This window comes from Corvus cornix, chromosome 4 (genome assembly GCF_000738735.6).
Source record: "Corvus cornix cornix isolate S_Up_H32 chromosome 4, ASM73873v5, whole genome shotgun sequence".
Taxonomy (NCBI): domain Eukaryota; kingdom Metazoa; phylum Chordata; class Aves; order Passeriformes; family Corvidae; genus Corvus; species Corvus cornix.
Window position 1 is genome coordinate 29,846,776 of NC_046334.1, and position 13,126 is coordinate 29,859,901.

A 13,126-nucleotide genomic window follows, 5' to 3' on the forward strand; every position below is an offset into this window, starting at 1 on the left:
CCTCTGTCCAGTGGAGTTTGAGAGTCTTAGAGGTGTTGGTCGTGATCGCGGTGGAAAAGCTGAGATTAATGTCTGTGAACAGGGCTGGGGGCTTTGTGGGGGGAGCCCTGGTTTACGACTGTAGGATAATGTATGGCAGAATGATGTAAATGCCATCTTTGTAGTGACTGGGACAGATGTGAATTTTCTGGCTTTAACTCTTCATTTGTTGAGGAAAATCAAGGGCTAGAAGCAGAACTGCTAAAGTTGCATGTCAGTAAGATGAGAAGATTGGATTTTTTTTTTTTTTTTGCCTTCAGATGTGGCATTGCTCTTTGCTGATTGATATTTATTTCCACCATCAGTTGGTCTGCGTGAAGGCTTTATCTATCTGGCAGCATTGCTTTGAAACATACCCTGTATCTTCAGCCAGAAATTGTGAAATGGTCGTTTAGGAATTAATGTCAACCATGATGCAGTAGTTACAGCTTTTCCTTACATTGTGGCGAGCACTGATTCTTCCAGGTTGGTCCCTCTGTTTCCATTGGTGTAGATGCATGTTTAATGGATTTTAATGTACTTTTAATTCTGGATAGTCAATTCCCATTTATTTTTGTAAGCCTCTTGGTATGTATATAGAGCAACGGAGAGGCAGTATTAAAATGAGCTGTGAAAATTATATTAGTAGAACCGGAGTGGAGCGGGAAACAATTTGCTTGTAGGCATCCTGCTGGAAAAATGCCGCTGCCGTTGTGCGTGCTGTGATAGGAGAAGTTGGATGCTGTACCTTCCCTGTGACAAAGCAGTTTTCCCTCGTACTGGATCTTTGATTTTTTACTTGGAGGTCTCTGTCATGGCATTGTTTTGTTCTCTGACGTTCTTGATTTTTATTCAGGACTGTGGAATTTGACTTCAAAAACAAAAAGAAGGGGGCCTGATCTGTACTGGTAATTTGACAGCAGCAAAAAGTGTTAAATCAATGTATATTTCGAGTTGGAATGACAGGGTGCTTTGGCACTGAAAAACACACGGATCTGCATTTGAAAGATGCAAGAACTCATGCAATACATTGCCTTCTATAGCTGTGGGGGGTTTTTGTATATAAATTCCAGTTCAGAGGCCTACAGCCATTTAGGGTGAAGCATGATGATCACAGTCTGTTGATATTTGTTGTTGTAAATGCTGTTCTACAGAAAACTTCTGTTTGGATGTATCATAGGGAAAAGCATGCAGCTTTTCAAGAGGCCATTGAGACTCAAACCTGCCCCTTGGAGGACTAGGAAACTTCTGACTTTTGGTTTTTTGTACCCCCTCCTTGCCATGTTACCTTCATAAGAAAGTCCTGAGTGCTGGTGCATGGCTTGGAACAGCCAAATCCAATTTAATTGTTCACTGGGTATTTTTTCCATATATGCATGCCGTGGGGCTGCCACTCTTTGTAGATCTGGCATCAATGCCCTCAGAATATCATCTTGCAGAGGCTCTTGTCTCAGGTACTTGAGGAACTGCCCTTTGTGGGTATGGTAAAGGGGAGGAAGGGGGAAAATGCATCTTGTTTTCAATTGTAAAGCTGCCTGCTGAACATCTGAGGGTCTAATTTAGTTCAGTGCTGCTCTTGCATGTTACAGCAGCACCACTATTTCAATAAAACAGCGCTGTTGCAGGGCTGCAATGTTGACATAAGCCTGGAGTTCTTTCAGTTTAACCACAAGGCTACACGCTTGAGTTATTAAATAATTTTTTTGTTTAATTGAACTATAATCTTTGTTAGGCTCGTAGCTGACAGTCGGGTTTTGATGCGCGCGAGATCAAAACGCGGCATCCCGGAGGTGACATGCTCGCTCGCTCCACGCCTTACCACGGCCCCGGCGCCGCGCCGCGCTCACCTCTGTGCGGTCCCAGACGCTGCCCTCCAGTTTGGCTCTGCCTTCCCTTTCCAGGGCAGCGTGCCGGGGCTGGGGGCAAGGAGCAGCTGAGAGCAGCAAGCACTGGAGGCAGAGGTCTCCCCTGGGGTGTCAGTCCCCAACCATTTGTGCCTGGTGTGTACCTGCGCCCTGCTATTTGCATGACAAAGACGCTTCTTGTTGATGCATCTGTTGCCTGGAGGTGTTAGCCAGGATTAAAAAGGCGCCCTGGGGCACTGAATCTTTTTTTCCACCTTGGAAGGACCCGCTGTCGGCAAACTGCCCCGGGGATGCACTCCTGGGGAATGGCGTCCAGACACAGGGCAAGGACGCTCTATGAGGAGGGAGAGAAAAGCTCTAATGGAAAGGGGAAAAGTTACTTTCATCCCCCATATGTAGGGGAAAAAAAACCCTTTCCTTTTTTAAAAAAAGGCAAATGCTGTGGAAGCTTGCTTCGTAAAATTAAAAGTACAAATCTACAGTCAGACACAACTTGACTAATAAACCAGAATAAAAAACCATGGAAGTCTAATTTCAGGGCAGCTTTTGGAAGGGAGAGGGTGTTTGAGAAGGATTTAGAGTCTTCCAAAATCTCTGTGTTAGAGAGGTCTTGTCCTCCCCATTCTCCTCCTCCAACTTTTTCTTTTTTTTTTCTTTTCTTTTTTTTTTAATTTTCTTATTTTACTGGCAACTGATTTGCTTTTTCCAAGTTGTATATGTAGGAGCAGGAGAGTGTTAATTGCGAGTTCAGGTAGGAGCCTTGTGCCGCAGTATGTGTTCTTATCAGATAGGTGGGTAAGTGGAAAAGTGAAGCAGTTGGTTGAGGTGGCTGCAGGAGAAGTGGCATGTGATAGTACCAAACCACAGTAACACCTGGTGAATGTGCATCCTGTGTGTTCGAGATATCTTTTGGTGGTTTCTGAGCATGGCAGGGGTACTGAAGATGGGAGATGGAGGCAGATGTTTGTTTTTTAACGTGTGGGTTTTTTCTTTGGTTAGCAAAACTAGTTTTGGGGTGGCAAACCTTTCTTGTTTGTTTGATGGGAACGTGGGAACAGAGGAGGTGACTGAAGAAGGATCATTTCTCCATGTTGTAAATTCATCCAGAAGATAACTTTGTTTCTCTCTCATTCCCCATGAATTAAACTTCCTATGGAAAGATAAGAGGATTTCTACAACCTCCCTTTTGTCTGTTCTTATGTGTTCTTGGGGTCGGGGTTTCTTTCTCCATGGCTCAACCGCCTCTTTGTAGCAGCTGGATGTGTTAAATAGGTCCGAGGATACAATGTACAAACATTTTATGGTGACTTGCAAAACGCAGCACATCCATTTGAAAATGACAAGGAATTCTTCTAAGAGTTGGATTGCTAGGAACAAGGCAATTGAATTGTGGATATTGTTTCTGCATGTGTGTTTCTGCATGGCAGGGGGTATGGAGTTAGTTCGAATCTTGAAGAGCTGATGTTCCAGAAGATTGGGAGATTAATATGTGCAGAAGGAAGGATGAGGGTAGAAATAGCAAAAATTAGTGGCTACAGAGCCTCAGTGAGAGGATTTCATTTCCCTAGCCACATCTTCCATTCCTCTGAAAGCTGGCTGATTCACTTGCTTGTGGGGAAATTTTGGAGCTCCAAGGGGAATGTATGGGACCTGCAGAAGGATACAAACCTGATTTTTCATTGTATTGTCTTTCCCTGAGAATTTGCTTCTGCTTACTGTGCAGTTGTAGGGAATTGCTGGGAGCTGTGGTCAGCTGAAAGCTCCCTGGCCCAATATGAACTAGGCTTTCGCAGTATAGAAGTTGTGGCTCAGCTCCTGCTCCCGTATCACCCACCAGAAAGCTTTGCTCTGATTCCCAGGTTGGCATTGGAGCAGGATGCTCTGGGGGCCTTAGGCAGCTGTGGTCCTGTCACAGACCTCTCTCTTCCCTCCACAACCCCAGACCCTAGCTGGAGGAAACGTGCAGCCGAGGGGCTCGACAAGCCAGAGCCGCTTATCCAACACCGGAGCTCTGCGGATTCACCCTGCGCAGCGCACAGCTTCTCAGTGCAGTTGAATGATCCCATTTAGCCCCTAAATAACTTTGAAATCAAGCAAAGAGGAGCACAAAGCTTCCTGGCTGTATGGAAGCAGAACTTGACAGAGTGTATTAGTGTTTGCCCAGGGAGGAATTCTAGCACTATTTTCTGAGGAGCTCAGTGAGTCGTGCCAAATGGCAGCACCGGGAAAGAACAGGAATCTGCTCAGCCCTAATAGTGGGACCTCATTGCTGCAAACGTGTCTCTCAGCTGCTCTGACTCAAGCAATCATGACTGATCAGTCTAAGATAGGAGTCAGGCCACTGTGAAACATAAACCCAAGCCATGAATGGTCATGGGATGAGTTTTGGTGCTGTTTTCTTTCTCCCACTTAATGAGATGAATCCTCCATTTGGAAAAGGGGGCAGAAGAAGTTAGCACAGTGGCTCTAGGCTGTCCTTGTCTGAAGCTTGGTCTGGTTGTTCCTGACAAGAACTCCAAGCAGTCTCAGGTATGTAGTTCATTGTTACCGAGATCTTTGGCACATACTGGTGAAGAGAGCACCTTTTCAGCTTTTGCTGCCTTCTCCTTGTCACATTGATGCAATTAGCAAATCTATGTAATTGTGAATGGGCAAGGGGAAAACAAAATGTTCTCCTGATATCCCAGTGCAGAGGCAGCAATTGTGTGTGTGTGTGTCTTGAGCAGAGGCATTATCAAAAACACCACCCATTAGAAATCATCAAAGTTGGAGCTTTTGTAGTGCAATACATGTGTGTGTGTGCGCATGCGTGTGTATGTTTATGTTCTAAATATCCCTTTTTTTTATATATCTAGGAGCTAATTCGATACAAACTTTAAATGGTAGGGCTGCTGCTTACTTTTTAAAGTGGTTTAAGCAAAATGTCATTCCTGTCTCTTTTCCAACTTAATCACAGCCCAGAAAAAATGTTAATAAGAATAGCTTGTTATGGGCTGCAAGTGCCAAGGAGGATATGGCTCAAGAAGAAAGCCTGAAGCTCCACAGGTTCAGGCATCAAAAGAGGAAAAGGCTTTTTCCAGATAGTTGCAGCACTGCATGGCTGCAGGCATTGGAAAGCCTGGGTACCGCAGGCCTGGCTTCTCATGAGTACTTAACTTCTGTTTATAGTTAGCAAAAATGCCTCCTGATATGGGAAGGAAATAACCCACACAAAAGCATTTTACTGCTGCTTAATATTTCTGAAGTCCTATCAGATGCATGTGCTTTTTTTTTTTTTTGCTAGTAGTAAAACACCACGTCTCTCAAGAAGACGAACGTGCAAGAGTCTGTTTTAATATGGACTCCAAACATCTTGCGGCCTGAGGTCTGTGTGTTGTGTGTCCCTCTGTGATCTCCTGTGCTGCTCTCACATGGATGGACAGTGATCCAGCATGTGCCTGGTTCAAGGGAAATACTGCTGGGAGCCAGACAGTCTGGCCTTGACCTGGTCAAGTCAGGTTGTCCCAGCTTGTGTCCTCCCCGCTGCTGCAGGGAAACCATGTGCTGTGACACTCCAGCTGTGCATGTATGGCTCCCATTTACCCCAAACTGCCCCGTCCTGGGTAGCAGGCATTTCTCCAAGCTGGTTTTAGTTGTAAGACATGTTTGGCATGAGGTTGGTGCTCATCTGGCTGCTGGGTTTGGTTCCTTTCTGCAGGGCACTGGTGGCAGGAGGTGCAGCTGCTTGGCGTGCTGCTCCTGCCTGGGCACTTGGAATTAGTGTCTCTGGTGCTCTGGCCCTTCAAAAGCATTAGATTCACTTAAGAAAACTGTATTCAGAATAACTTAATCTAGCAACCCAGTGGCTTCTATTTGAGACCTGGATCTTGTGGATATGTTTATTTAGTTTGAGATTCCCACTTCAAAGGAATCTGTCCTCTCAGCAAGAAAGTGATTGAGCACTTAAATAAAAATACATTCATTGAATCTTTGGGATTGAGCTAAAAGTGCAGTAAGGAGTTAACGTGCACCAACTGTGCTAATCAGTCAGGGGTTGCCTGCTCTCCTAAAGGGGAAGAAAAGGGGCCTGAATGGCCTGAGAAAAACTGGCTGGCCTTCTGTGGCTTCTGGTAGTGGTGCTGCTTGCTGGGGCTTCAGGATGAGATGAAGGACCTAGAATATCTTCACTTGTGATCTTCAAAGTTACCAAGTCCCTTGTGTAGAAGAGCATTTTTATGGAGCTGAAAGGTCAGCTCAATGATTGTTTATTTTCTTTAAATGGCTGTGGATATAGGTAAGGTTGAGGCATAAAATCAATAGGACGAGCTTAGTCAGCGAAAATTACAAGTGTAAAGTTACGGGGCTTTGATTGAATATTTATAAAATCGGCAGCTGAACTTAAAAAGTAAGTGTAGTGCTGTCACCAGCTGTAACACATAAACCAGAGAACTGCTTTGGCTAGGAGTTATTAAGCAAGCCAGAGAGGAGTTAATTCCCAAAAGCGTCTGTCTATCCAAGCACTTTCAGTACTCCAGCTCCGTACTTCAAACAGTGCCGCACGAGTCAGCGGGCAGGTCTGCTTCACCCGCACCAGGGCAGGGGGAAGGAGTCCCGTGGGAGCACAGGACTTCATGCAAGCGTTTGCTGTGAGGTACCTTCTGACAGTGCTGGTACTTCAAAGCAGCAGGGTACATGTGCAGGTGCTCGTGGTGCAAGGCAGCCCCAGTAATGCTGCTTTGGCAAAGAGCAGCAGAAAGCTGCTTGTGTGACCTTTTCTTCTTCCTTTCCCCTCCTCGCTTTCTGAATAGGGAAGCTTTAAAACAATTTGAAACAGGCTGGTGCTGCATGTCCAGCACAGTGCCAGGCACTGCACATACCCAGCAGCCCTGCTCTGAGAAACCTGGAACTTGTGGGAGCTGCAATGAACCCCACAGTGTCAGCACAAGGAGTGAGATTGCACAGAATTGGAAGGCATGATGCTGAAATCCTGTGGATACTGATGACAGCTCAGCTTCACCTCAGCTGACTTGAATGTAGGTCCGGATGGGGATGCAGTCATTATCCAAAAAAACCAGTCTGGAAATGGTTTGATTTATCATGTATGTTCAGAAAACAGGGAAAGGGATCATGGAACTTTTGTTGAACAGTTGAGTTGGCTCAGAGGCAGAGAGCAATGAGCTCTAAAATGCTACCCCTGTAGGCTCTGTATTTCCGAGTAGGCATCCCAGTGACACTGGCTCCTCAGAGCTCTGTAACTGGTCACTTAGCTATGCTATAAGGCTCTATTTCTTCAATTTTCTGCCTTTTTCTGTGTTTCAAAACTGCCTCAGAGGTTTATCTTTGTGACTGTCTGTTGTCTCTCCACAGTTCTGGCATATCTTCTTGCCTTGATCTTTCTTCATCCCTATCAACTCTTGCATTGGCAAGCTTTGTCTAGCATAAAAAAAGTAGAATGTGGAGGTGACGATTAAAGGTGTCACCGCTTGTCAAACACAGACCATGCTCTGGGAGAAGGCCTTTTGCCTGCCGATGTGCTAAAACGCAGACAAACTGTGTCCAGCAATGCAAATGTGTTTACTTTGTTAAAATGCTACAATCCAGTGATTCGTTGAGGGTCTCTCTTTTCTGAAGTTTGAGTGATGCTGTATTGGGTTCAGGAAGCCACAGTTACAAGTGGTAATTGTGTTTTTTTCTTGCTCTTTATTTTGCCCCCTGCCAGTCCTGTACTTCCTTCACTGCAGTTTTGTATCATTGCCATGTGCCCTCACAGTGAGCAAGGTTCTTGCCACCAACCCATGTTCTGTCCCATGCCACAGAATGCCATGGCACATCTTCCTCAACTAGTTTTTAAAAAGTGGCTTTGTTCTCACATCTGTGCCCTCTCCTCTAGGCTTTGTGGCAGTTTGTTCCATCCTTGTGGTCTGGTTGGCAGCATTTCTGTATCTTAAGCTGAAAAAACTTGTGCACAGAAAAGCTGAGGTGAAGCACGAGAATAGCTGTGCCTGACCCAGTGCAGGGACCCCTCCAAAGTGGGGGAGCCTGACTTCTCCCCTGAATGTCTGCATGTGAGTTAGGCCCTGCCAAGTGTAAAAACTGTCCCTGTGTTCACATCCAGGTCCTCCTTTTTCAAATACAAACATTACGTGCAGATTCAGCCTCTCAGGAAGCTTTTGGGAGTGGAGTGGGAGCTCACGGGTGGGCGAGGGTCAGGTATGGGAGCCCAGGGTGGTGGGGCAGGCAGGGGCAGGCCCAGCTCCCCTCCAGCCTGCTGGAGATCAACACAGGAAGAAGCAGTGAGCTCACCCAGCTGACACTGGGAGAGCTGGTGAGGATACTGAGGAAATAAACCATACGTCGAACATTCTACTGGAAGACATTTTCAAAAACTCAAGCGATTATAAAATAGTTTACCCTGAAGAAAGCCCCTTGTTTGGCTGCCCTCTGACTGTAGCATGCCAAGCTGTGTTTTGGTCTGGTTTTTACTGCCTGTTTGCCTCCTGCACACAACTGAAATTCAACTTGAAAAAATAAGTTTCAAATGAACATGTTGGATTTGAAAAATCTGTTACTCAAAACCTACCCTCTCACATATTTTCATGTCTTAAATACCCTTGCTATAGGAAGAAAAGGAAGCTGTGCTGGATTTAAAAGAGAAGAAAAAGAAATAAAACTTTAAAAAGCTTAGCTCTTACGTGTGTGGATTTTTCAGGTTTTGTTGAGACTTTTTTTTTTCCTATCTCAGTTATTTTGAGGATATTTCTAAGATAAGAGTGCAGCAATCCTGTTTTAGATGTAAATCTTCAGAAGGAAGGATTGGAATAGGAGAACCACAAGTAAATGCTAATTTATTAGGTGACTCCCCAGACAGTTTGACAGCAATATTGCAAACATTTTTTTTTTTTAATAACTGGCAAATATAATCTTATCAGAGTGACCTGTAAGAGGATGACTTCATACTTTGTAATGAGGAAATACTAAGAGACTGTAGGAGAGCTGGTCAAAATGCTGCCTTGAAACATTTTTTAGTTCAAGGGTGCTTCCAAAACAACCTGTGTAGCGAGCTTTCCCTCTTTCTTTGACACTTTAAATCCTTCCTTTTATTGCTTTTTCTTTCCAAGGATATGTGTGTAAGTGAGAATAATGCAGGCTAATGGGGCAGAACAATAAATATTCAGTCGGGAAATGTGGTTGAATCAAAGCCGGTTCAGAAACCCCTGTGTTGAGGGCACAGGCAGACTTCCTAGGAGAAGGAGATCTCAGCAGTGGGTTTGTGAAAATGCCCTCCTCCATTAAATTAATCTCTCTGGCCAACATCTAGTGGACAAATTATTTTTTCAGGTTCATTAGGAGAAGAGCCTACAGGTGGGTGTTACATTTTTTATCTGGAGGTGGTGTGTCACAGTCCAGGAGCCTGTAGCTCACAAATCAGCCATGGGCTGCCGTTGGCCTTTCTTGTGTTACCTGCGCTTCCTCTGTCTCCTCTGCTGGGTTCTCCCAGGAGGGGAGGGCTGCGATTTGAGCCTAGGAGGTTAAGCCAGGACTGGCAGAGGTGCCTGTGGTAACATAAGTGCCGCCAGTAAGTTATAGCTGCATTGAGGCTGGAGCAAAAGTTTGTGCCTGTCCAATTAAGCATGAAATAGGTAAATTCTGTGCATAATTGCCCAACCTAGAGTGTAGCATGAGGACGTGACCCATGGAAATTGCGGTGCGTCAGTGACTGCCGGCAGATTCCTGGGAAGTATCCCTGGCGCCCACGCTGGCACTGGGGTTGTGTGTGTTTGTGTGTGTGGATGTCCTCTGCTTCCCCGCACTCTGCTCCCAAAAGCAAAGGCACAGTCTGGGAGGAGGCTTCTGCAAATGAGAACCTGAAAAAGCAACATTCATTCAGGGTCTTAGAGGAAGGTGAAGGCAGAGGTGGGAACAAAATCCCTATTTCCTGAGTTCACTTCGGGAATTCACCTGAAAGACAGCTCACTTATAAACATATGTTTCTTGGGTTGGTTTTGGTTTGGTTTTTTTTTTTTTTTTTTGGAAAGAAAACGAGAAGCCTGAGAAAGTAAAAAACCAAGATGTGTGTGTTAGAGGGAGGAAAATAAGAATATTAAAGCCAGTGCAGATAGGAAGAAAGTTTGTGTCAGTTCTGGCTGTGGCTGTGTTTCACACCTAGACTTTGAATGAAGGAGCAAACAATCTACTGAAGTTTCTAAGTAAAAGCAAGAAGGGGCCTAAGAGAACTAGCCCAAAAAAGGTTTTGTCAAAAAACAGACTCTGTGTTTTCTCATTTTCCCCCCCGCCGTACAACAGCACCCATATCTTCCCACTTGGTTTTCTGTTTGCTCTCCCCCCCTGCAGGGGACCAGGCTGTTTGCCCTCAGCACCATTATTTTTATCCTCCACTTTTGTCTCCATCCCTCTCAGAAGTTCAGTGCAAACACAATTAGATAACGAGCATGGTGCACTCCCTCTCCTGGGAACCTGCCATTGATTCACGGCTCTTGCACACAATGTGCTGGGGATGCCTGGCCAGGGCTTCTCTGTCAGCTGCCCTGGCACCGGCCTGGTGGGACTTTTGTTGTTTACTGTGGGGACGGGAGGACCTCAGAGCAGCTTTTTGGGATGGCAGCTCAGCAGCAATGGCATCTTCTCTTCCTGTTCCAGCCATGGTGGGCACCTGCTGAGGCCTCAGTGATGTCCGTGCCCTGTGCCTCAGCAGCCTCTGGTGGGAAGAATGGTTTGCAAGGAGGTGCTGGCTTATTTGCAGCTGGAGGCTTTAAACTTTTTCCTGGGCATCCTGAAATATCTTCTGTTTTAATACACTACAGTGCAGCCATTCTGTGATCACTGGAGCACAGCTCTCAGCTTCCTATCTATGCTTCTTAAGCAGTGTGCCCTGGTGCCATTGCCCTCCCAGGTCATTGGTGGCATTTTCTTTTTGTCTTCACAGCTTTGTAGCTGCAGCCTGTACACTGTGACCACAGCTGGTGGCTGCATGGTCCCCAGCACCGCAGCCAAACCTAAAACTCAGTTTGTTGTGGTCCTGAAGGTAGTTACCTTGTAGGGATTTCAGTTCCTGATTTCAGGAGCTGGTGAGGTTTGTTTTAAGGGTCACTGGCTCTCCCTAATGTGGTTACCAAAGAACCCTGCATGAGGAGAAGCTGTGCCTCTGACTGGGCACGGAATGATGCCTGCGCAAGTTTTGGAGTGGGCTGCACGGCTGAAAACCTGACAGACAGCCTTCAGGTGCCTCTTTTGGGCTAAATAGTGTCTCTTGAGTTTCACTGAATAGCTGCAAAAAAGGAGCAAGCTTTCAAGAAAGAGTATCAAGTAGCAAGTGAGTCCTCTATAAATGAACACAAAAGTCCCCGGAAGGGAAAAATTAGCAGTAATTACAGTAAAACGTACTTTTTCATCATAGTAATGGTTTGACGTTGAAAGGTAGGGTTGCAGCATCATGTAAAAGTTATTTTTCTGCTGTGTCTTCATAGTGGTGATTGTTTTGGAGACCTTTGCAGTACTATGCATGTTACTTGCTCAGTTTCTGGAGGCTGCCATTCGTTTCCAGATACTTGAGACTCCTTGTGGGATAGGGAGAAGTTGAATTATCTGCCCTGCAGATAATGGCAGCAGATCTCTCTGTTTACAGTGACTGCTTCAGCTCTCTGTATCTTGCCACTCTTTCCTCTGTGTTGCTTTATGAGCATCCCTCTGCTTATCAGAGTGAACACCAGAGCCACAAAGAATTAGTCCTAATTTTAAGAAGCAGGCTGTGCAGAGGAAGCCGTAAATTTGCTGGGGACGGCAGAAGAGTAGAAGGGGGAAAAGCTCCAAAACCTTGGATTACCACAGAAAAGACTTCTGTCTTGATACTAAAAAAACGATAAGCTTTTACATCTTGGTAAAGAGCTTGCTACGTTTGACTCTAATTTCAGCCTCGGTATGGTTAGTGTGTTAAGGAACAGTCAAAGTGAAAATGAGACAGTTTACCAGCCTTGAAATGACAGGGACATAAGCTCTGCGTCCATAGGGAGGGAGGCCAGATCCCTTTGCTGTTGTCTTTGAGTCGGGGTTTTAATGACTACAGGGAGGAAAGGAGTGTTAGTACCGCAGAACAAAAATGATACAGCTAAGAGGAAATTATTTTTATTGCTAATACATGGGTGCTCGTAATGTTTAATTCTTTACAGCTTATGCTTTATTTGCACATTCTTCCTTCCTCACCACTCTGCACACTGTAGCAGCAGGACCATATTTCAAAATTACTGCTCTTAAAGGCTCCTATTCAGTGGTTTTACCATGAATAAACATATTTGTCAAAGTTGCCCTGGTGCTCAGACTGGGCAGCACATGCACACAGAGTGGTTCAGTTGCTGTGTCCTCCCAGGCTCTTACTTCTTGCATCTTTCTTATCCTCCCTCCTTTCGGCTGATAGGTTTTTAAAGTTCCCTGAAAATATTTTCTCGGGGTAATGTAGATGTACATTTGATTAAAATTCAGGACAGTCTTTTCTTGATAGAAATTTACTTTTGTTTTCCCTAGCAAAGCCAGATGAGCAGAGAGGAGGAGCATGGGAGCTTTTGATGCCCCTGGAAACGATATTGTGGCAAGAGTAGTTTTAAGGCAGCCTAAGAATTGTCTGCATGACTGGAGGAGAGAGAGTCTTAAATAAAGCTTTGCAGCATTTTATACTTTTAGGTCATTATTTATCTTTTTAGATAATTAATGGAGATTTAGTGTTTGTCTGCCATGTGCTGTGGGTCTGGTTTAAGGTAAGTGAACTACTGTCAGTTTGCTACAAGGAGCTGCAGAGACAACAGCTTAGGCGTCTGCATTATTTTCCTTTGCATCAGGTGCTAAAAGTCACTAAACGTACTGTGAGTCACAATATTTTTTCCCAATTTGACTCGCTTGCCCAATCGTATTTTTACTTCAGCCTTTAGGCTTGAAAAAGCATGTGCATAATCAGTTCATTTTGTGTGGTCTAGGCTATAAAAATGCCCCCTCTGTTCTTTCCATATGAAAAACGTGTTTTTAATTTTGGGGAACTTATATAATTTTCTGTGCTTTCTTTTGTATCTCAGATTAAAAACAAATGCTCCCTTCCCCTAACTTTGCATGTTCCAATTATGGAGTTGTGAAAATAAGTCATCCTTCAGCTTTTGTTACTTTAAAACAGCTATCGGTGATGTCAGAGTCAATACTAAAAGCATTAAGAATGCTGGCAGAATGTAATGCAGCTGCAATCCAACATGATGTTGGAAATGGGG

At 44.9% G+C, this 13,126-nt stretch overlaps 1 protein-coding gene across 9 annotated transcripts in view; it reads left to right on the forward strand.

The window, feature by feature from the left end:
* Positions 1 to 13,126, forward strand: part of LEF1 (lymphoid enhancer binding factor 1) — a 71,488-nt gene that overhangs the window by 3,656 nt on the left and 54,706 nt on the right. The gene's annotated exons all lie outside the window — the stretch shown is intronic.